Source organism: Manis javanica, chromosome 2, assembly GCF_040802235.1.
Source record: "Manis javanica isolate MJ-LG chromosome 2, MJ_LKY, whole genome shotgun sequence".
In the NCBI taxonomy this organism is placed as follows: domain Eukaryota; kingdom Metazoa; phylum Chordata; class Mammalia; order Pholidota; family Manidae; genus Manis; species Manis javanica.
In genome coordinates, this window is record NC_133157.1 from 53,342,208 (window position 1) to 53,367,436 (window position 25,229).

The 25,229-nt window shown below is 38.5% G+C and overlaps 2 long non-coding RNA genes across 2 annotated transcripts in view; one reads left to right on the top strand and one right to left on the bottom strand.

Annotated features, from left to right (window-relative positions):
• LOC140845027 (uncharacterized) overlaps nt 1-12,965 on the bottom strand; it is a 93,590-nt gene extending 80,625 nt beyond the window's left edge. The window contains exons 1-2 of the long non-coding RNA XR_012123637.1: nt 12,880-12,965; nt 2,541-2,612 (exon numbers count right to left, since the gene is read on the bottom strand). This is a non-coding gene — a long non-coding RNA (uncharacterized lncRNA). The remainder of the gene's footprint in view (nt 1-2,540; nt 2,613-12,879) is intronic.
• On the top strand, nt 12,521-14,163 carry LOC118972421 (uncharacterized). Its single transcript, XR_005061387.2, has 3 exons — nt 12,521-12,645; nt 12,835-13,095; nt 13,885-14,163. It is a non-coding gene; the product is annotated as an uncharacterized lncRNA (long non-coding RNA).
• Nucleotides 14,164-25,229: the final 11,066 nt, after the last annotated feature.

Genomic DNA, 25,229 nt, shown 5'->3' on the forward strand with positions numbered 1-25,229 from the left:
TGTGTTCTTTCTAAGAAGCGATTGTTGGAATAGGGACCTGGAAGGCCTCACTCTGTTGACTGGGCGGGAGGATTCTACAATGGCTATGAGCATGGAATTTGGAATCAATGACTTGGGTACAAACTCAGCTTTGCCAATTCCTTACCAGGGTGATCTTGGGAAAATTATTTCATTCTTTAAATCTCAGCTTCCTGGATTGTAATGAGGATAATACTGCCTAATAAGGTTCCAGTGGGGGTGGGGGAGTGGTTAAAACAGAAAAATGCAAATAGGCACATAGCATAGTAGGAGCACTCAAGGAGAAATAATGATTATGGTTAATCCTAGATATCTTGGGATGTAAAATATTTGGGAAGATTCTTTTGATCGATAGTTGAACTCAACTACAATCAGAATAGATTCACTCAATATAAACAATTTATGAGGATCTTCTAATGGCAAGGAGCAAGGGAGGAAGGCACTATAAAGAGTTTGGGGGGACAGTGCCCTCAAGTCCTCAAGTAGCTTGACCTAGTTGAGATTAGACATGCACTTAAAACACAACAGTACCCAGCAGAAAGTGGCAAGTCTATGAGAAAATGTAGACAAAGTACTCCTGGAATTCAGAGGGCGAAGAGATTATAATCTAGCTGAAGGAAGTCTGGGAAGACTTTTCAGATGCAGGCCCTGTGGACATGTCTCTGTATTCTTAATGTTTTGACAACAGAACTCTTCTATTGCCTTGAAAATTTCAGGTTGATCAGACTCATATTTTATAGGGCAAAAGTTTTGGACATGTCTGAGAGCATTCAAGTTCAATGTGTTTTCTCTGATTACAGTGACCCAGGACCATAACGTCGGTATCAATTTGAAATGAGATTCAGGCTTGGCTTTCCCCAGAGGACAGTTGGCCATTTGCCCAGTGTTCTGCTCAGTAACATACTTTTATAAACTTCCCTAGTTCGGGAACAAGGCAAGGGCAGTTGGAGAAGAATACGGGAAACAGTGCTGATTTTTTGTCTGTAGACACTACTCTATGGCCTGCTGTCTAGAGAACTTGCTCCTGTTCTCAGGACATGAGGTCCTGCTTTTAGTGACCACAGAGTGAGCTTTTGTCTTCTGTTTTCCCCTTTCCTGTTCTAATTCTCTCGCCATCTTCTTCCATGTTATTTGCCATTCTGTCCACTCCTTTGTCCACTCATTCATCACACATTCACTAAGTTTCTAGTTAGGTATTGTTGGAGGAAAGAAGATGAATAAAACATAATTCCTTATTCCAGTCACCCTAGCAATAAGGGCCAGGAATAGCTTTCACACAGACATGGAGAGTGGAGTCCCTATAGGAAATGCCCGAAAGGCTGACTTTTCCTCTATTTCTAAATGTCTCTACACACTGTTAGGTGCTAAATCTGCCCGTGCCTTTGAGTTTATGTGCTGCTTATTCATTTGTCTAGATCTTCCTTAGGAAGCAGTTATGCTTATGTCTAAAAGCATTTAAAAATTTTCAGTATAAAAAATGATTCTTCTCTAATTGGGTGAAGTTACAAGCTGAAAGGGAAATGAGGGTAGTATTGGGGAAAACCTGGTTGTAAACATATTCTGAAGCAACACAGAAGTAAAATTTGGTTGGGTTGTAGAAGGGAAGAGTAAGTTCAGTTTTTCTCTCTGTTCTCTACTTCCAAAGGCTTCTCACCATGGCTAATTTTATAGGTGGGCCTCTATACATGGTATATTTTGAGAGGATTTGAAGAGTAAAAGAAAGGCTCCAGTCTAAAAATATTTCTCCCTTTGGTTCCTGAAATCTAAAGATAAGCAATTTAATTGTCTTAATTACTGCCTCCTTTGGTCCTATGTATTTGGAAAATCTCCTCCTCTTAGCAGGATTATAAGAGAAATCCCCAAATCTTGAGGGAACTCTTTTACAATCACCTTCCTCCATAACTGAGAAAGATGGACAAATCAGAATTCTGCTCTTCATAAATACAATTTATTCCATTCATTTGACTATGCATAACTAGGAAACTAGAGGCTCTTGGGTACATTCTACTTCTTTTGTTCATACCATGATGAAAAGTAAATAGAGAAAGGAACACTTAACTGAAGAATACAGAGCTTAACATGTTCATCTGAAATATCTGGACAATTGGGGTACGAGTGCATTTTCTGGCCTCTGATTATCAGGATAACTGCCTCATCTGTCTCCTTCATTCTACATGGGAGATGGCACTGGATTCTAACAAGGATTGTTATGGTGTTCAAAGCACAAATAGAGAGCTTGTCCAGTTTTGCAAGTTGGATTAGTTGACACGAGGCAGAAAGCTAGAATACATTTGCATTCATTGGTTCGATGGAGTTGCTCGCAGAAGTATGTTGTGCCGCATTATCTCATCACTGCTTTGTAACTGACATATGCCCAATTGCCTTATATACTTTGGAAGCAACTGTCATTTTATCTTGAAGAACAATTAAGTCTTCTGAAGGCTAAATGTTTCCAAGGAAAAAATAAAAAAAGCCAGACTACAGTTTAATTTATTGAAAGTTATTTATAATTTAGTACTTACTGTCCTGAAAATGCCTGTCCCCTTGGAAATATGATTCAGATGCTCTGAACTGAAGAAACATTTTCCTTTTTCCTGTGTAAAATATGAAACAAAAGACAACTGAAAAACACTTCATTAAAACAGTTCCTTTGTCCTTTTGACAATGAAAGTTGAAAAGAGACATGCCAGTTTGGCTATGTGGGTGGTCCTCCTTCTATGCTAACCTTAACCTGACCTCGCAAAAATCACTGAAAGTTATTTGATGGTTCTAGAGATTTAAAAAATACCTGTTGTAAAGCAGCAGTTGAGGTAACTAAGGGGTTTCAGAAATGCCACCTATTAAAACGAGGTTCTGAGAGCTGAAGGATCTGCCCAAGAACTTCTGTTCTGTCCAGACCTCAGTGACCACAGTATCTCACACGGTCCAGGGAGAGCCTTTCTCTGGTCAGGCCATGCTCCTTGGTCATGTGGTCCATTCTTTCAAGGTCCTCCCCAGGCTGATTTTGCCATCAGCTGTATGTTATTGGTCTACGTCAGTGTTTGCATGATAGGTATCAAGTGAACTTAAAGTATGTTGCCCATGGAAAAGAGTATCTCTGACATGTTTTGGGTTTAGGAATTCTAGAACATTCCTCAGTGCAGCAAAAAGGGAGGTTTGATTACAACAACAAAAAATTAGGTACCGTGTTCTTTGTTTCTTTTTCTTTCTTCTTTCAGAGTTCGTTTTTAATTTCCTAGGACTATCTGAGAAAAGTCAGGCTAGTTACCAGGAAAACTGCTTTCTGATCTGATTTTGCCAGTCAGACAATTCAGTCCAACAGCTTTGAGAATGGAAAAATGAACCATGTACCTTTGTCTTTCTCTGTTAAATGAAATTTGATATTTTACCTGTAATTCTACTAAAATGATACTATCTAAAACTATTATGTGGTAAAAGTCATTGTCTTTTTGTGCTGCTATAAAATAGCTTTGTCTAGTTTGGCTGTAGAAAAACCAAAAAGAATAAGCAAAAGGATTCTTGTTTTAATGATACATCCTGCTAAGTAGCACATACGGAACCTGTAGTGATAGTCTCATGATGTCTTACGAGACATATCTTCCTTCATTCAACTGTCACAAGATTTAAAAATAAAAATCACTCCACAATCTTCCTGTGAAATAGAGTTACAGTAACCTGTACTTTTGAGCACATTGCACACCTTTTGTTATTCAGCTTGGTGTGAATCATGCTTACAGAATGTTTGGCAGGGCACTGAATTTAGTTCCCAAATGAGTGTTCAACTTAGATTAATTAAGACTGTTATTTCACGGAGTATAAATACAACTGCTTATTAAAACATATTTATTGAAGATAAACAATTATGTAATAGAAACCAGCTACAGAATATAATAATATGACTAATGAAAAAGGCAATTGATTACAAATGACATAATTACTGAGGGTTAAAAGCTCTGCTATTCATATGACCTGTTATTCCTTGAGTAGGTTTTAATAAGCATTTTGATCATTATTTAACATGCAATAACTGACTGACTTCATTGAAACAAAGAATTTCTTTCCAACTTGGTACACGTGGCTTTAACAGTGCTTATGGGAAGCAAATAGCTTTACCCTTGGGATTGAGGAAAGACATTGACAAGGAATGTTAAGTGTTACCAATTGTATTTTATGTTAATAAATGGAAAGAAAAAAACCCAAGGTTTGTGATTAGAACCTTTTGCCAATTCTCTCCAATGAGCCCTGCACTTCACAGATGCACCTCAGTTTGCAGAGAGAACAGTGGTCTACCATTTGAATTTTTTGTGACTTGCTCTCTCCTAAGGAATTCCCTAAGAAATCATTTCATTACCATTGTCACTCCTGAGGGGTTTTACCAGGGATTAGTAGCTTTGTTTGGATTCTGACATTAAAATGAATATTTTCCCTCAATTTCTCTGTACTTCCTTAGTTTCCACAGTAATGTGATATGCACAGTGGTATTGAGAATGGGGAGAGATTTAGAGACACAATCACTTATTCATGACCTCAGCTTTAGGCCATGGTAGTTAAGGGGATATATTATGAAGTTAGAATACAAATACCATGCATAGAACTAGGCTCTTTCCATGGGTTTGCCAGGGCACAGAGCGGGGAGCTAGAGTGGGAAAGGGCAAATGTGCTGAAGACAGCTTTCTTTTCTATTTGGTGCATCAGAACCCGCTATCAGTAAGTATTTTTCAAGAAATATAGCAATTTGCTTCCTTAAGCAAAAGGTTTCCTTTGTTCTCTCAAATCCAGTTGTGGATACTGTTCTCCAACAGTTTGGGGTTTCTGGATCATTTCCTAACAGAGGTTCTCTGTTACCTGCTGTTAAGTATTATTTACTGATCTATTCCCAAAGGATATATGGGTAGGGCTGACCTCTGTCCAGTGGTGAGGGGGAGCTGTGTTTTTGCATGGGTGTGTATCTAGAGAATGTGTGGAGAACACCTTCAATTAAAGTTGTCTTTCAGATGTAGATAGTCACAATCCCTCCACTGTAGTTTGACAGTGTAGATGGAGTGGCCTTGACCTTACATTTGACCAAATACTTCGAGGAGTCTTAGAATGGTTTCTCATGAATGTTCATTTGCTCATACCTTTGGTGTTTGATGGGGGTGTCATTTGGCACAATTGTGAGATTGAGTAGGTAAGCGTGTGTATGTTTGCGTGCATGTAGCATCTCTGTGGTCCTTTTTCTCATTTCATCTCTGTGGCTCTATTTACCTGCAGATGCTAACAGCTTCTATGGGATTAGCGTTCAGATCACCATGATCTTGCTCTCACTTGTCATGTTTACACACATGCCTTGTGTGCATGAGCGTATTCATACACTGAGTAGATAACTCTTAATTATGTCTAGACTTTCTTCCTCCATACTCAAGTCATAATTTAAAAAATGTATCTGTTTGATGATGTATTCCCTCTGGGATTTGCAAAGGGTAGAAAAATATTGTAGGGGTGTGGTTGAGAGCATTGTTTTGGGTAGAAGTGCTCTGGGATTGAGTCTCTATTATAATACGTGTAACTTTACTACCTTGACAAAACTGTTTAAATTCTCTAAACCACTGTTTTCTGTTTTTGTTTTTTTTTCCTGCAAGTTCAGAAATGTTTTTAAAAAATCATGTCTACTACTCAGTGTTGTTATAGAAAATAAATTAGAAGAGTCACGTAATGCACTTACTTAGTGCAATGCCATCCATATAGTAAGTGTCCCATAAATTGTGGAACAGTTATTGCTGCTATTATTGAAGGAGAATAAGCTACCCCATATAACTGCCTAACATAATCAGATCTATATCTGGGTGTGATAAGCTAGGTCAGTTGCCTCTATCTCATCAAAGCATCAAGGCTTATAGGATCTATTGTTCTCCCTGACTTCTGTACCCACCTCTGACTTCACAGGTCCAACTCAATTCATTTTTTCGGCTCTCTTCGTGGCCTCTTTATAGGTGCACTTGATTATAGGGAAATGCTTAACTCTTCTTTGACTTTATCCATATGTGAAAAAAATTTTAACCTTCAAAATTGCCCATGTTTCATTTGACAAATGTCTCCTTTTGAAAAGTGTAGGAGCAGGAAGGAAGGCTGGGCAAAAAGGTGCAGAAGTAAAGAGGCTGACACCAAAGTTTATTCAGGGTGTCTTATATTTTAATGCACAGTGTATTGCCTACAGCTGGTGCCTGGGTGCTTAATAAGTGTTAGTTGCCCTGTGGAATGAGCAAATGAATGAATACACCTCCAGACTTACCAGGTAATCTCACAAGGGGCAGAGATCATTGCCCTCTGAAGTGGCTTGTGACGCTTCCAGCAAAGACAGGCATACCCCCACATACTCAGCGTGGCATTGTGATAGCAGAGAATAGGGCCATTATCATTTTTCTCTGCTCTATAACATCACACCATATGAAGGTCATTCCTGTAAAAAGTCCTAACCCGCTGGCTTGGTGTTAACATAAGAAGGAGAATGGGAGTTGTTTTGTCTCAGCTTCCTTTTGAAAGCAAGAAAGGTTAACCTGTGATGAGAAACTTCAGTGGTTCTCTGTGTCCGCTGACAATATTGCCAGCAGTTTGGATGCATGTGCATTATTCCAGGGAAAGGAATCATAGCTTTCTCAATCTCAGAGGACCTAGCTACCTTTAAAAGGTCACCTTTGACATTTACAAGCATTTTACTTGAAGTCATGTACAAATTACAAGTCCCTAATTCCAGTGCCATACAAAGGACACCTGTCATTGAGAGTATCTCAACTGCTCAGGTTTAAATTTCAGATGTGAGTATCTACTGAATTATTCTATCAATGTATGTATTTCTTGAAGTATGGTCTGTAGGCAAATATTGAGTCCCAGAACTCATTGGGAGGGTTTTGTGTGAATTAGATAGAAGATGGGGTGGCATTTTGGCTAATGTCTCTAGGAGAAAGAAACCAGATTTTGGTGAAAAAGAAATGTTAGAACTAGAACAAACCGAATGTGGCTTATGGAATGATGAGACCAACAGCTGGTGTCAACTTGAGAAGCACGTTTGTAGGCCACTCACTCTGAAGTCCCTTCTGGAGGCATAGTCAGGAACTCTTACTTTAAAAATGTGATATACACTGTTAAGAAACTTCAGGAAATTAAAAGTTATTAGAGGTGGTAGGGGGTGCTTATGATAATTGCACCTCAGCAAATGATGATAGGAATAGCTTTTATGTTTCTCAGCTTTCACGCTAGGGCCTCTGGCCATCATTCTGACACTGACAGATGAGAGAACCTGTATTTCATACAAACAATTTTCACAGATTAGCCCAAGTCTATGCCAGGCTTTTAAAAAATATTAGTCTATGTTTTGCAAATAAGCTGCATGAGCACCTATAAAAACTATTTGTCCCTAAGTGGGAAAAAATATGGCAACTGTGGTTCAGTGAGAGGTGTATAATTTTTGGAGTAAGAAAGAGGTAGGGTTAAATACCAACTTCACTGCTTAGCAGCTGGGTGGAGCTGGGAAAGAGGAATTCATGCCAAACCTCAATCATTACACCTGTAAATCAGGGATATTAATACTCAATTTGGGAGTTGTTGTAAGGCTTGGTTCTTAATGTCTAGCTTCATGGATAGTAGGTGACCAAAAAATGGTGACCATTATTATTGGTAATATGAAAAAGGATGTAATTCATTTGCATGCCATTAGGCAATAAAGAGGTTCATATAAATGAATTTCAAAGACTAGAAGCTTTCGTCCTGAAATGTTCAACTTTCAGCTACTTTTTAAAATATATATCATAAAACTTTCCCTTTCTTGAGCATACAGGAATGACATATTTTATCTTATGATTCAGTGTCATTTTTTAGAACATCCATGATGAATTATTATATTCTGCAATAGGAATATTTGCTCCCAGATCATTCAGGTTCCCAAAAAGTGAGATAAGCAAGAAAAACATAGAGATGGGTGAGTGCTAATAAGACAATCCCTTTTTTTGTGGAGGCAGAACCGCTGAGTTGAATAAACACAGAGAACCGTAGGTTCAAGCTCTACCTTCAGCATTTACTGACTTCACCTTAGTTTCTTGCTCTGTTTTATATATCTCATAGGATCAGTTTAACCATTAGTTGAAAATCGACTTAGATAACTGAAAAATGGCCTATACAAATGCAGGGGAATATGGTAATTGAGTTTTCAGAAAATTCAGAATATAGGACAAGAAGCAAGCATAAATCAAACACAATCCCTCTCCCTACTGAATTCATATATACCACTTCTAGGCCAGCTATTTTTTTAAATTGTATAATTGGCACGTGACATTATGTTAGTTTCAGGTGTATAACATAATGAATCTATATTTGTATACATTGCAAAATGATCACTATAATAAATCTAGTCAACATCCATCATGATACATAGTTATAGAGTTATTTTTCTTGTGAGGAGAATCTTGAAGATGTAGCAACTTTCTAATATGCAATGTAATATTATTAACTATGGTAGCCATGCTATATTACATCCACATGATTCATTTTGTAACAGACCAGCTAGTTCTGAGAGGATTGCAGCTTGGTTTTGAAATGATTATTCTCATAGAAAAGAATCATGTGACTTTTATCTTTAAAAAGGAAAAGGCACACTGTACACACTTAGACACTGGGTAACCCAGATAGATTACTCCTTTTGACGGTATTGTCTTGGGTAATTGGAGGTTCCCTGCTCAACCCCTTCATAATCCATTGCACACTATGATCCCGCAGGAAGAGGTAGGGGAAGCCTACTAGGTTACATCTCAGTGTGGTCTGATACAGCAGTGTTCCAGCTCTGTCCCTGAGCATTGGAGGGTTCCACAGGGATGATTCAGGGCATGTGGTTAGTATGAAAGGCTCCAAGGTGTCCAAGATGGCAGAACTACCAGAGCCCTAAGAGTATCTCCACTAGTGTCTACCCAAATACCAGGATTTTATATGAGATTACATTTGTAAAGAATGGGTTCTTGGCTTAAGACCATCTATGACATTAAGTAGAAAGTGCTTTACCCATTAAGCTGTTTCTCTGGAGAAGTTGAGAAAATTACCACGATAAAATGTGAACCCAGTAAGTACATTCACCATCCATCCTCCTCTCTCATTTCTGCTCAACTGAGTCCAAATACGAACACCCGAAAAAGCTGCTCTGATCATTTCTATATTCAAAGACCTTTCCTCTTTTTCTAATCACCAATTTATATCCCTGTATTGGTCAAGATAGGCTGATGGCTGTAGCAAACAGTTCCAAAGTTCTGTGACTTATCACATTATCAAGACCATTTCTCCTCTAGACAAAGCCCAGGACCAAACCTTTTGTCAGGTGGCACTCTCTGTTGGCTGTGCTCCTCAATGAGGAGGTTGGATCCTCCCACCATGGCATCCCCTAGGCCACCTTAGAGGTCTCAGATAGATTTTCTGCCATCCGTAGAGCAAGAAGTGACAGTGTGAGGATGTCATTGGGCATTTGAAGAGCTAGATGTGGAACTGGCATACATGACCTCCTCCCACATTCCGTCGGCCATAACCAGTCACATTGTCTCATATAGAAACAAAAAGAGCCAATGTAGAATTGGAAATAGGAAATAGAGAATTCCTTGGTGGTTAAAGGGAAAATGAAATTATTTTTAAACAATGAGTATTATCTTTTCTGTACCATTACATTAACTCACCGTTGTCAACAATCTGAACTGCCTGGGGGTACAGATACCTAGGCATACATCTTAAATCCTCAACTAGATGCAAGCTCCTAAGGATAGAGGTTATGCTTTATATGCTACTTCCTGTAATTCTTGAATTGCCCAAGTTTATTAGTTTAAATCATTATAAAAACAGACTCAGTGACAATTTCATACCTTCAGAAATATAGACCACCCCCCCTCCTTCTTTGCCTCAATATAGTTATTGGGAAGTGTTACAGCCCCACAGCAATGTCCCTCAATAGGCTTTTATTCAGGGCCCTAGGCCAATGGCAACCCTGTCATCCCCAGGCCGGCTTTGTGCATTGCGATGCCAAGTAGCAGAAAGATGAACCTGGTGGAATGTGCATGCACATTTTATGGATCAAGCTGGGAAGAAGCACATATTTCTACTCATATGGCACTGGGAAGAACTCATTGGCATGGCCTCACTTCCCTGCAAGGGTTATTGGGAAATTTAGTTTCTAGCTGGGTAGCTGCAAACCAACTCAATTACAATGGAAGAAGGGGATAATGCATATTGATGATAAACTCTGTCTTCCCCACACAGGGAGAGGGAACTTTCGCTCATTCTAACAATTCTTCAAATTAGGCTTTGCCATTCCCTATTTCTGAAGTTAGACACTGTAACTTAAAGGTGAAGTAAGGTGCCCAGTGGGATACATCTGCTGGATCTTACCATTGGGATTTGCACCTATTTCTTGCTGGCTCCCAAACCCACTTTTCTTCTGTACTTGCTGCGTCTTGCTCATGGTAGGATCACAGTAAGTATAGCAGGATGATTCCTTATACCTGTGCCACTATATTCTTCTTAAATCCTCCTTCTGCTTCCCCTGCCTTTTCAAAGGTAGTGATGTGTGAAGAGTGACTTCTGTTGGACACTCAACACAATGCTGTTAAGTGCTTTTAACATTCTACATTCTGTTAAGGGGAAAACACACGAGTCAGAAATTCAAATCAGACTCTTCCTTGTCTCTTGACATATTCTATTTTTTTGGTAACTGTTTCTTCTCATTATGTTTGGCTGGAATGCTGAAAAAGTGTCTACTAATGTTCCATCTCTGCAGAGAAACTGATGATAATTTGATGGGAAGGACAGAAAACTCACTTTTCTTCCACCTTGAGGAGTGTGAAACTAACAGTGAGACCTCAGGGAATGCTAAGGAGGGAACCGAGGTGACAAAGTGAGCCCTTGGCTCTGCTGATGCCGTCTGGTGATGGTTCCCTCTGCTCTTGAAAGGGGTGTTTGCCTTTTCTGGGTTCCATTCTGCCATGAAGGGGCCATGGGAAATGCTGTGCTAAGTTATAACTATACCACCTAAGGAGTGGGGATTAATTAAGCAATGTTGTGAGTAGTTTACAAGCCCAGAGTTCTGGTCTCTCAAAGACTTAATGTTTTATAGCTGTACTAATAACAGAGCAAAGAGGGCAAGAGCAGCTCCCTCAACCTCATCTCTCCTTTCTCACTTTTTCTTTCTCTCCCCTCTTCTCTCCTCTCCTCTCTGTTTTGCATACACACATAATCTCCAGATCACTCTGTTTAAGAGTCTAAGTAGGCATAAAGATAGCCTTGATTTGGATATAATTCTGTCATTGACTAGTTCTATGCCTTTGACCAATCCACTCAACTTTTTGAAGCCCCATTGTCCACATATGTAAAAATAGGGATGTCATTTGCACTTATTGCATAATTATTTTGATAATGAACTATATATATATATAAAAATTACACTATACATAGAAATTTAATGCATTTGATACATTTTAACCATCTCATTTTAATCTTAAATTTGAAATGTCTAAAATCTTCTCTAATGTATACCTTTTCAGACTAGTGAAAGCTGAGTGGATTTTTGTTTTGTTTTGATTTCCAAGTCCACAGATAAGAGAAGAAAGAAGGAAGTACATGATTACAAGTTTTGCTTTCTTTTTTTCTTTTTGCTTCTTTTAAAATTTTAACTTTAGGGCCACCATATTGCTTAATTCAATCCACATTTACCCACATTTCATCACAATGTAACTATAACGACTGTCCACCTATTATTCCTGAAGTGAGCCAGTTAGACGCGACTGCATACATAACTGTCTGGTAACGCAGTGGTTTAGCTCAACTCCACAATGTTGAAATAATGATTGCCAGTGTTTTGATTCTGGCTGGAAGATGAAGAGGAATCACAAGCATCCCATGGAGGGGGGGCTTGTTGGAACCTCAATACCCATTAATTGGGAAGAATGTAGGAGGAAAATGCCAAGCCCCCAAAATAATTTTGTTTTGACATTTCCCATATGCAAGTCCCTATGTCTGCTGGAAATAATAGAGATCTATTCTATTTGAGATCAGGTTTCCCCTGGTGCGATGTTGTACACTGTGGAAGAAGATTGGTAGGCTTTGCAGTTCAAAACACTGTCCTTTTTAGAGGCCTGAGAGTGTTGACAATGGGAAGTTTTTTAGGGTGACTAATGCTCTTTATGAATAAACTAGATCCTTAAGTTGTCCTCTGAAAGCCTATTTCAGGCTTAACCAAGACCTCTTCTTGGAAAATTAATCTAAGTTTTTCTTAAGGTTCAGAAAAACCTCATTCTTAAAGTTGGATCAAAAATCCAGATTCACCTAAAATATATCAGGAAACTCTCTGCTGAGTCCTTTGCTAGGAGCTTCTACAACCCTCATGTCAGTGAGTTATCGCTGCTGATCCCCTCCACTCCCATGGTTATACTGAGGTGTCATTTACTTTTCAAATTAAGACATACCACCCTTCTCCTTTAGCTGTCACTCTTGGTGCACCTATGTGAAAAATCACAAAGTATTTCTGCTGATGCAGACCTCACCAGGGAAAGATCAACTCATTGTTTGAAAACCACTTCAGCCAGCAAAGGCACTTCAGTCAGGGATTGTCATTCTGAGCTTTCTTAGGTAAGACTTTCCCCGGGAGGTGGTACTCTAAGACTAGAGGCATTTGTGAAACAGGGTGGGAATTAACAATGAAGACTATACCCTTGGCTTATATTTCCTTTTTGCATAATTTGAAATATCCCTCTGGCTATGTAAAAGGGGAGAAGAAATGAAAGAAAGCCTGGGATCTAACCTCTGTTGTCATTTCAGTGGAGAAGAGGAAAGCACGGGGAGTTTACAGCTCTCCTGGTTTACCTGAAACACTGGAAGTCTGTCTGTCAACCGGAGGATCCTTTCTTGTCTTGTCTTGTTTTGGAGCTAGGATGAGAGCTGATAGTCTTCACCCTGTTTAATTTATGTAGCTTCAGAAAGAAGAGTTGTCAGGGCCAACATAATGAAAAAAGAAAAAAAGCACACGAGCCTGGGACATGTCTAAACCTTCTCCAGCAGCATTGTCACCTCGCTCGTCAGGTAGGAAGAAAAACAGATTAAAAAGCAAGTTCTTTGTTTCCAAATTCCAGGCTTGCAAAGGATGTATTATGATACTCATTTCAAAATATGGTTACATCTTGAAAGCATTTTTGTTAGAAAGGCATATTATCTTTAACAATGAGGCAAGGGGAAAAAAGAAGTTGTGTTACAGTAGACTCTTAAAATACCTTAGCAGATCGAACTTTATATATATCTTTTTACATTAGCTTTCAGAAATCCTTGGCAGGAACAATAGGAACGGTTCAAAGTTCAATTTATAATCATAAGCAGACTTCTTTCCCTCTTCTCCCCCACGCCTCTGTACTGCTTCGGTTTTTGTGTGTGCTTGGAACGGGTGGAGAGAAGAGAAAGGGTCAAATTTGAACATCTTTTTTCCCCTCTCCTCCTCAGGATGAGCTTTAATTTCATAATAGGATGGTTTTATTCAGAGTCAACTACTTTAGTTTGGGTTCAGAATGATAATGGTAGAAAATACAAAGTAATGTTTTAAAAGCTCAGTCTGTGAAAGAAAGGAATAATGCCACTTAGTAAAAAGCATATGTTGCTAGTGGGACCTCACAACCACATTCAAATCGTGCTCTTGCCAAATCACGTTATGTTTCTAAAGCTTCTTATTTAAATTTCCCAAGCGGGGTTCATATGGCATGTTCTGTGTTTTCGCTGCACAGCATTGAAGGAGGTCCTCAGAAATCTTTCCCCTTAAGAACCAACTTTTTCTTTTCGAAATAAAAGCCCTAATTAAACCTCGTTTACATTTGTGGAATGCAGGACTCCATGCCACTGACAGCAACAGGAAAAGAAAAAAAATCTGCTCTTGGCACTGTGGCAGTTCGGATAACGGCCCGGGGTGCTGGAGAGCAACAGCCCGTAGGCTCAGAGGCCGGCCCACGCTCGCTGTGTGCTGGCCCAGATGAGATGGTCCCGGTCACATGGCCCTGAACCGCCTGCTGATCAAGTCTGCGTCTCAAGAATGACTGCATTAAAGCCGCTCCAGGCCAGAGTAGTCTTTACTTCAAAAGATTAAAAATAAAAAGTCACTGACTTGCCGATTCTGTTACCTATTTGTTGGAACGCATTTCAGTGCTTTACAAAACCTGGAGTCCGGAATTCAGCCTGAAGTTGAATGTCGCCAGTGAATGTGTAATGTTGCCTCTCACATTTGAAGACGGTTTCTCTGTAGCCTGCTTTTCTGTTTAGAAAACCTGATTCATTTTGCTTCTCTTTAGGCTCAGTTTCATCATTGTTTATGATCTTAATAGTTCTCTCCTGGCACCTCTGAGTTCTTTACAACTTAATTATCATATCTATCCCTACAATGAATACCGTGGTATCCTCCTCCCTACCTTCCAGGCTTGGTTGTTAGCTTATATGAAGCATCAGCTACTATAAGTCGGAGATCTGAGTCACTTTCTAAAATACGGACAACCGGAGAGAGATACTCCCTGTTAAGGCCACATTCCCCAGTGGGTGCTGAACATGCAAGCTCTCCAGTTTTGACTGTCAGTTGCTATGTGGGTCTGCTCAGTCTAAATATCTGTCTCCTGAACTAATGGGGTCATGATTCAGCATTTTACTCAGAAAACAAAAGGATTTCTTGAGAGTAACAGAATTATGGGGGCCACAAAATATGGTTTATGAAATATAATTCTACAAGTGCATTGTAAATTCTATATTGTGAGGTCCTGATATTTATTTCTAATGTCACCCTCCCCTGCCCCCTCCACCAGGTTCTCTCTTTTTTACTCTTGCCACCCCATTCCCCTTTATCACCCCTGAACTAGAAATTTTTTTGAAAACTCACATACAAGGTAAAAGGATAGCTTTGTTCTTTCTTATCCAGATCTTTCTTCATTCAGTGTCTGCTGCCATTCTAAGTGCTTTACCTGGCTTATGCTCTCTGTTCTTGTCCATTGAGCTTTCATATTCTGTTCAAATTTCACTTAAAATAGACACTTTTTGTTCCCTGACAAACAGCATAATGTGGTTCTGAGCACTGGATGTCTAGGTCCATCTTGGCTCTGTGATTTGGGGCAATTTATTGAAGTTTTCTGCAAAATGAAGATAGAAAGCATCTTTATATGTAGTGTTGTTAAGAGGATAAAATGGGTTAGTACATTTCAAGCACTTAGAATGGGGTGTGGCCATAGAAGTCTTTCTACATTGATACTGGCTATTATTATTCAATTATATCACTCTGCAAAATGTTTGGATTCTTCTTCTCTCTGCACAGCCTGAAGTTATTTGTCTCCCTCTAATGCAAGTGCTCTGTATTCTCTTTTTTTTGTTTTGGTCAAAGATAGATCCTGCCCCATGTTTTAGCAATGAAAGGAGATGTATAGTTTGTTACTTTTGTCGGGAAGAGCAATGTCCTGATTTGAGTTCAAGATGAACCCCTTCTCCTTAATGAGAAAAGACACCAAGGCTCTATTTCTTCCTGTGAATTCCTAGTAAACAATGTCCTAGCAATTGTAACCATATTCCTTTTCTCTGAGGTGGATTTACTTGAATAAGACAATTCGTATATGTGCAAATATATTTATTTCAAAAATTCAGTTCCTGGGCCTTTGCCTTATGTACATTCTTCTAGTCATTTTGAGTCTCAAATAGGATTTCTGTATCACTTGTATCACAGGAAATCTGAGGAGAATGTTCTGACACTCAAGTTATTTTCTTAAGTGGAAAAGTATCAGGCTGAGAACTAGTCCCCAAAGAACTCTACATGATACTGATGCGGCCCTTATGAATAATATACATTCTAAGTTGTGTAATATGCAGCTGTAATCAGTAATCAGTATAGAATGTACTCAATCTTTGATTTTGCTATGTCTGCAAGTCTTGTCAGAACATAATGAAAAGGAAACAGATTTGGCTGAAGGAAATACATTAGAGAAAATGGATTCATTTGCCTCACAAAATATCTTATCTAGTATCCTGTGATCCTCTAGGTGTTTGCAAATTCATTTTTCTATGTTATATATTAATAGGAAAACTTAACATGCTGAAGGCTGAGAGAGCAGGCTCAGGAATCAGATTGCTTAGGTATGCATGCTGCCTCTTCTACTTATCTGCATATTGGGTGTTTATGCAGATTACTTAATCTCTCTAAGCCTCAGTTTCCTCCTCTGTGAAATAGGGATGATCATAGTACCCACTCCATATAGTTGTTGTGAGGATTAAATGAAATCATGTCATTGTGTTTGCTATATAGATGCATTGAAGAAGTAATAGTGTTTATTAAATGTGACCAACATTGTTAATCATCTTGAATATTTTCTTTGTCCCTTAGTCTGAAAACATATAAAAATATAGCTGTCTTTTGGTCCCCATGCTTGTTTCTTATTACCAGCTATCAGAATGTAAACAGGATTCTGATAGGTTGCCTTTTCAGTGCCACCACTTGAGAATTTTTCTTTAAATCTGCCTTTCAGTCTTCTCCTGTATGCATTCCTAAAGAATTCTGAATGCTCCTTGAGTGCAACATGCATACTAGGCACAGGCAATACTTTTCTCCTTGTCTCAACCTCCCAGTATGTAGAGTTTAAGACATTATAAGAAATAATTTAGCAAGACCCTAGTTCAATAACAGAACATACTAGGGATATTAGGAGGGTGCACATATAACTATTATCCAAACAGGGACACTCGACAGGGTGAACCCAGCACTATTCATAATGATGTTGGGACACCAGGTGTGTGCTAGGGCTGACCATTTGGGCAAACCAGGGCAAATGGTCACCTATGAATTTTTCTCTCATCTAGTTTTGAATAACAAATCACCTTAAAATCAAGTGCCAGAAATTAGCCACTATTTTGTTGTACTTAGAATTTTGTGGGACAGAAATTCAGGAATAGCATAGGTGGTCAGCTAGTCACTGCTCCATGATGGTTAAAGCCTCTGCTGGGTGGCTGGAATGGCTGCAGATGCAGGGATAACTCAGCTGGGACCATATGTCACGGGCCTTGGTTCTGGCTGTCCACTGGCATTTGCTGTTGCTGGAATGGAGTAACTATGAAGAATCAAGCAAGAAGATAGCTGAAGACTATTAAAAAGGTGCAGGGATCCTGGCAAAAGGAAGACCAGGCTTGTGTTAGGAAATATCTAACACAGTGTCTCCAAAAGTGTAATATGCATCATCAGTGGTTTTAAAAGGAGTTGATGTTAAATAATATTAGTGAATTGTATGTTTGAAAAAAAAATCACTTTCAATTCTTTTGATGATTCATGAAAAAGGGGAAAATCTGTTTGCTACTGGTATGTGCTCAACTTCACATAACCCTCAATGACTTCTCTCTAGCAAATGGAGCAGACCTCAAATACAAAACCTTCAATAGGCAGCAGTTTAGCAAAAACTAAACAGCATGGTTTTGTTTTCATTGTAATTTTACTATTACCTTCTAATTATGACAATACCTTTTTTTAAATGTATAAGTTTTTCCTTTGAAACAAATATATGGAATGGGGATGGTTGTACAACATAGTGAATATACTGAAAACCAGTAAAGTGTTTAGAAACGGGGGGGATGCTGTGGGATGTTTTGATGGGAGCCAAAGTCAGATGGACGTGGGAGAGAATGTGCTGGAGCTTCTCGGCCTTTTGTACACAGAGATTCACAAAAAGCCAGAGAACAGTCAGCCAACCCTGAGAGGGCATTTGCAGAACTAGGCCTGAAGTGGAGTTACGGATGTGCCCTAGAGCAGGTCACAAGCCCCAGCCTCACCCCTAAGCTAACAAGGTCAAGGATAAGTGAGAAGAGTCTGAGTCGACATTGTCTTCCCTTCTTTATCTTCCCCAAACCAGTAACTTTGGCAGCTGTGGGTAAATCAAATGTTTCCATGGGATAGAAAAAGAAGGTTTAAGTTGGATAATAACTACTAACTGAAAATGGAAAAGTACAAATTTAATAGCTGAAAGTGCCTGAGAGATTTTTGAAATCTGCCCAAGATGTGATTCAGTAATCTTGTCCACAGGATCAGGAGATGTGACATAACACAGGGGGCGGTGATTTGTGAAAAATAAAACTGTAGCATGATTTTATCCTGCCAAGCTAAGGCAATTTAATAAATCACTTAGCTATCACCTTAAAAAAAAAGCACTGGCAAATATATATCAGTGAAAATTAGGGTAGGACAAAAATACTATGCCTGTAATAGAATATGGCAAAATCATAATGGTGGGGCAGGGATAATTAAAATTTGGGAAATACTTAAAATGCAAACAATGAGGTAATTTTTAATCATGATGCCTGACATGGGTACCACTTGAGTTATTTTTCTCTACTAAAACTTTCAAAGTTCTATTGAAAGCCAAAGAAATCATCTGGGAGTGAGGGAGAAGAGAAGTTTACCTTTAGCTCATTGCTAGTTATTATCACTAATGCATTCAATTATCAGATTAATGGGGAACTGGTTGTTGTAGAGTTGAACAGTGAACTTAGGGCATCTCTGGAGCCAGAGGCCCTGCCTGGCAAGTGACAAGTTAATCTGACTCAGGGAGGGCACCAAACACTGCCCAATGAGACAGATGCTGGAGGAAAAATGCCCTTAGCAAACAGTTCCATGGCTTTTGCTTCTGACTGTTATAGTTTAGATTGTGTCATTGCCGTGCTGACTCCCCCTTCATTATTGCTCCTCACTTCTCTAGAAATCCTCTTGTTTAATTTTAAAGCCGTGACTTATGCCTGTTCCTGCTAAGGAATGATGTCCCCTGTTTGACCAATGTAAAAACCCTTTATGGAAATGATTCTTTTGTATATACTCAGGGACTGGTCTTTGGGAGTTAGAAATCAACATTCATAATATTAAAAGTATAATTTTAATTTTAAGAACAAATTGCACACATAAATGTGTTGTGTGATTATTTTTCCAAGGAACATGTTTTGGGAGAGAGCCTTGGTTTTTTTCTAGAAAGAGATGAGTTCAAGTCCTATTTCCACCTCTTACTAGGATATTGAACTTTGTCACAATACAGAACCTCTGTGATTCAACATTCTCATCTGTCACCTAGGGATAATGGTTCTTCTTTCATTGTTATAAAGTTACAATGAGACAGCATATAGAAAACACACTGCCCAGTGTCTGTAGTCACCTTCCCTATTCACTTTACCCTTATAAAAATCATTGTAATCAGAAGAGAAATACAGGAGAATATGTATAGGTATACACACACATACATACACATATATATTTGTGTGTGTGTGTATATATATAAAAATCACTACTATAGCTATATATATAAAATAAACATGGGAGATACATGTATATGCATATATCTGTAGATATGTATTAAATATATATACATGTCTCCCATATTTTTTTTTACTATTGACTCTATTTTTTTACTGAGATACATATACATATATGTATACACACACACACACATATATATATATGCATGTATTTGATTTTTAGGTGATAAGTGGTTTACTGAAGTGTCTCAGGATGGTGGGGTAAAAACATGCTACAGTTTTATTTTCACAAACCACTGCTGTTTGTGCTGTGTCAAATCTCTATATCCTGTGGACAAATTATTGAATCACTTCTTCGCAGATTTACATATTCTCCTATGTGAATGTGTATGTGTATAGGTGTACATTTATCTATATGCATTTATGTGTGTATGTGTGTGTATCCCCAAGTGTAAACAATCAGATATGCCATATAAATTGTAAATACTGCCTAAATTTCTGTGAAATTAGAAATAAAAACTTAGTTCCTCATGTTCAGAAATGAAACCAAATAATCAAGTGCATAATAACACAGTAATACATAGGCAGATTTTTTCCAGAAGAGTCAAAATCATCATTCCCTTTAGAAGACAGTGTTGCCTTTAAGAATGCATCAGCAATTTCAGAGAATTCCACCTCACTGAAATTTTGTCAGGTCTTTTTGCTTTCAAAGTCTGTCCTGCAAATCTCTTTTTCTTCCTCATACTTCCTCTCAAATCCTCAGTGACTCGGACAGCTGCAACCCCTTCCTCCCACTCCCCTGTTGGATGTGGAAGTGCGTTGCCAATGGAGACCTCCCCAGCTCCCAGAAGCTAGCTCTGTCCAAGAACTTAGGTGGGGGACTTAAAGTAGCAGAAAGTAGTCAACAACTAGAAAACCAGATTTTCAGCCAAACTGAGTAAACTGGAGCTTGGAATTTCATATCTGAGATATTGGTTTCACTAACTAATTAGCACAAAAATAATGGTCTTTGGGGGAACATAGCTTTATAAACTTTTGGCTGGGACTGTTACACATGAACAATGTGCACAGGAAAATGTTACGAGTTGAGCAGAAAGGCATTTTAACAAAGTTTTATAGTATGTGGTTTAGGGTCCTCAGGGCAAACATATGCATTACACATCTAACCCCACACTGAGAAAATAATCCCTAATGTTGGTTCCTCTGCTAGTCCTATTAAAAATTCCCCCCAAATGTAAAGGCTGCCAATTTCAGACTAAGAATAAATGGCTCGTGGTTCCTTCTGAAACAGCATCCAATATTCATGCTCTCAGTGCTGCTTACAAATCACTGGGGAGGAATGGCCTGGTTTCTGGGGTACCAGAAAAGGCCAGTGTGTGGATCCAACCCCATTTATTTCAGGCAGGGCACCCAAAGGCCACTTTCTGTAGGAGATGTTTAGAGTGGGGATTTCGTGTTAAAGGAGGTCAGCTTGTGTTTGCTTTCTGTATTATGTGGTCAGAGCATGGGGCTTGGAACCCATAATGGGAACTTTGAAATGCTGTGCATTTTGCGGGACGTTGCCTCTCATAGAATTTAACATGCAGTACAAGGGAGGCCTCAGCCAGTCTACAGCACTGGCCGTTTTTGCAAATGACTCTCGTGCAGTGTTGGCGGTGCTGGTGTTCAGGTGAGTGGTTTCCTCTGGCCCTAAATATTTAGATTATTAAATAGTTAAATTACCATGTGAAGGGACGTGGAGTGGGGATGTTAGTGAAGAAGGCATGGAAAAATTTAGAATTGATTCAAGGTCATTTTTCTTTATTGATTGGCAAAAAAATCCCCACTGATTTAAAGGTCCAAAAGGTAAGGTTGTAATCTTAGCTGTGATCTCAGGAAGTTCCTTTAGCTTTTGTGGCCTTCAACTTTCCCATCTGTAAAAAATGGAACTAATAGTCCCTGCCCAGACTACATGGAAGTTGTGATGGGATGGTGCTCTAAAATGCAATGTATGTATAAGCTATTAATTATTTTATTGGGGGGGTGGATATGCAAATGTTTAATAGTGGTTGAAACCATTCACCTTTGTTGAGGTGCTCAATACCAGCTCTCACTTGAATTCCCATGTGACTTCTGGTTCTGGGTTGGTGCAAATTCTGTATATCATCAAGAATTCACACCTTCCATGTGCTGAACTAGGTTTTAAGAATTAGGCAATTGAACTGGTTTTAGTAATGAAGTGTGTACTGGAGATGCTGAAACCAAGATGACAAGCTGAGTCCAGTGCTTACTTCCTAATAATCTTTTACCCCTCCACTCAAGCTTATGGCCTAAATGCTGGCTCATCTCTTAGTACTCAGATGTCTTCCAAGTTAATCCTCCAGTTGTGGGGACCTTGATCTTGAAGGCACTTTTAGGCAGTCTGTGTTGCTCTTCCAGGCTCCTACGGTATTTCTGTTCATGATCTCTGGATTTATATGTCCGTGTACTCCTAAGTCCTGTATTCTCAAGTGCAAGAACATTTAAATACATTCCTGAGGATTCTTAGCCATGGAATTTGACCTGAAAAGAGAATTGCATGATTTTTTTGTTTGTTTGTTTGGCCCTAGGCTTGTGTGTTGCGATGTGCAGTGATATCTGAGTATATGTATAGAGGAGTGATTGGCATTTCTTAGAATAAACAGTTATGCACATGTAGACACTTTCTTTAGACTAGGCAATTTCTTTGGAGTGCTTTTTGAGAGATCACGACTTTACAAATACTATCTGGTATTTTCATTGATTCTAAATTGGCCTTTGAAAGTGTCGTTTCATCACAACCCTATTCTAATTGCAACTCCTTCCAATATGACAGTGTCCCTTTTTATTTCTAAACCCAGCCTGTTTTCCACCTTTGCCCACTTTTATGTATGGCAAAGGACAGTGTAAATTGGTTGTGCATCATATGGTGACAACTTGGACTATGCATCCTTGGTGAGTAGATGAGGGGCTGGCGTTAGGTTACATGTACACTCAACTCTGTTTGCTATGAGAAGAAAGGCTGGACAGATTTGTTCCATAAAAGCTTCTGAAAAAATAAAACTTTTTTTCCAGTACATTCACTGGTAGAGTATTGTTCTGAGCAACCAAGGATCTGATCCTAGCAATTAAATCTGCTGTCACATTTTATTTATAATGGAACTTCAAAATCAGACTAAGAAGTATAATGTCTAAATTTTCCCAGCATTTGCACAGCTGAGGGAATAGAATGGGAGCTCTGTGGCTATATTAGCGTTAGTCTCTTTTAACAAATAGGAATTTAGAGTGTGTTTGTTTTAAGGCTGCGACTCCAAGTGATTGTCATAAGAATAAAGGAGGCAGAGACATTGTTGGTGTGATGTTAGAACTGTGTAAAAGGAGCTGGGGATCTTTGTGTGTGGGGTGAGGGGCTATAACAAATAGAAAATGGGGTATTGGAGATAAAACTGTATGTCATATTGAGCTCCTTACACTGATCTACCCCACATAGTAGTCTGGATTTTCTGGAAAGATACAGCGCAGGGAAGAGGACAGCAATAGCATTTATTGTTGCAACATGTGGAAAGAAGATATGAGAATGTGTGTCATGGTGGGGTGAAGGCCTGAAAACCACCGTGCTGGAGTATAGAATATATGTTCTTCATTTGTGCTGGGAGGAACTAGATGGAAAAAAGTGGAAAATAGTGACATTTCTTTTGAAGCTGGACAAAGAAAAATAAAATGTTGTCACACCAGATAAAGACCTTTATTCTTGGCCTCTGACAAATAGAATATAAGGCAAAGGAGACTGGTACAGTTTCATGGGCACATCCAATAACAAAATGATGCAATAGACCTTTGACATGGCTGCAATTCTTCCCTCTGTTCCAAATTGCAAACAAACTAGTCCTGAGGGAATATTATTGTGAGAAAAAGGTAAAAAGGTTTAGTCATCATCACCTGAGAAAGGTTAAAGGCACAAAAATATATCAAGGTACAACTTGGCCTTGTAATCATCTGGGAAACTCCTTAAAAAAAGAAACAGATTTCTGAGTTTCACACTAAAGGGTTTCTGATTTGATAGACCTGATATGAAGCCCAGAATTTTATGAAGCTCTTTAGGTGACTAATAATGGATAATCTTTGAGAACCAATTTTCTAATTATGGTAAAGTCTCTTAAACTGGGACCTGGGACACCTGATGCCTACCCAATTAGAATCAACTCAACTTTCTGTGGTAATAAGAAAAAGCATTCTTCATTTCCTCATAGGGCATTTTTAAATTTTGTGATCATAGGTGAAAAACAGGTCATGTGAAAGTGTAACTTTTTTTTTCTTTAACTCCTTTTGTACTTATAGAATTAAGAGTTAGAAATATCTTCAAAATTTTGAAAGCTAACTCCTCTTTCTCTTAAAAAATCTCCCAGCACAACAACAAAAAAAATAAGGAAAAGAAATACATAGTTTATTTTAGAGAAAACTAGGTAGGTGATATCTACAGTCTGGAATAGGATTTTTTAAAAAAAAAATACAATCTGAGAATGATATGGAGCCTTGGGAATTAAAAATATAATAGCTTCAATAGAAAAAACACAAGTTTTTGGATAGTGTTACTCAGAAATAAAATAGGTGGGGGAAAAGATTTTTTAAAAATTAGAGGGTAAAGTTAATAGAAATTGTGAAAAAAGCCAAGAAATATGAAAGACGAAATGGATCAAAGGGGAAAAAAAAAACAGAGGGAAATATTTTCAGAATGAAAGAGCCCCCTGACTACTCTCCCCAATACATTTTTGACACAAAACAGGCATCCAAAGATTTCCAAAGACTAGAAAATAAAAAGTTCACACCCGAAATGGATCAGGTATTAGAATGCCATGAGACTAATGATCGACTTACCAGCATTTGTTGAAAGATGGTGCTTTCAAAATTCTGAAGTGATCTTCAACATCACAAAAACTGCGTATCAAAAGTGGTGGTGGTTTAACGGTGTTTTCAGACATCATAAACCTCCACCATTTTTGCACCAAGGTACTCTTTCTCAGTAAATTACTAGAGGATGTTTCCCACCAAAATGAGTAAATCAAGAGAGGAAAAGATAACAGAACTAACATTCAGGATAGATCAAAAGGAGAGAAAATTTGCAAAAAGACATTCCAAAATATTATATTACTTGAATAGTGCAATCTTACTAGTTAAAGTCTAAAGAGTAACGTGTAAATTGGACTACGTGGATGGAGAATCCAAGCAGGATTATCAACATTAAAAAAAAATGGAAGTGATCAGTTATCTATTGGACTTGATCATGTGCACCTTAAGGGACATATTTCAGAGAGAACCCCAGGAAAAACAGAGTTGTGCAAGAAAAGGTGTGTAACTATATAGTAAGTATAACTATGTACTTGATTAAGCACTGAACAATATTCACATTTTCTAATAATGAAAGATATGATATAGCTATGTGGGCGAGGGGAAGGGAGCATATAAGGGAGCTAAAATTCTCATTAAAATAGGAGTAATAAAGTCTATGATGAATCAAGAAATATGAGTAAATACCTGTGGTTCTAGGAAAATGGAGATAAGTTCTTAAAGAAATGATTTTAAGAAGATAAAATTGGTTACCTCTAGGGAAGAAGAGATGAAAGAAAGCAAGGAGAGGAGACTGAGTGTTGTTTTATAAGCTTATTGTCACAAATTGACTTTTTAAATTGTATATAGGTATTCTTTTCATAAAAATCACTATAAATTAAAAAAAATCACATGTCAATTAGGATTGAAAAGGTTTAAAAAGAGATCAAGGTAATTCACCAATTTCCAACCTGCTGATCATCTTGGGGTTGGATAGTGCTGCAGAAGTCCCATTGCTGGTCTCTACCCTTTTGTGTAGGAACCGTCAAAGGTATGGAGTCCCCGGGCTTACTCCAGGACCCCATTTTCCAAAGGAAATTTGTTTG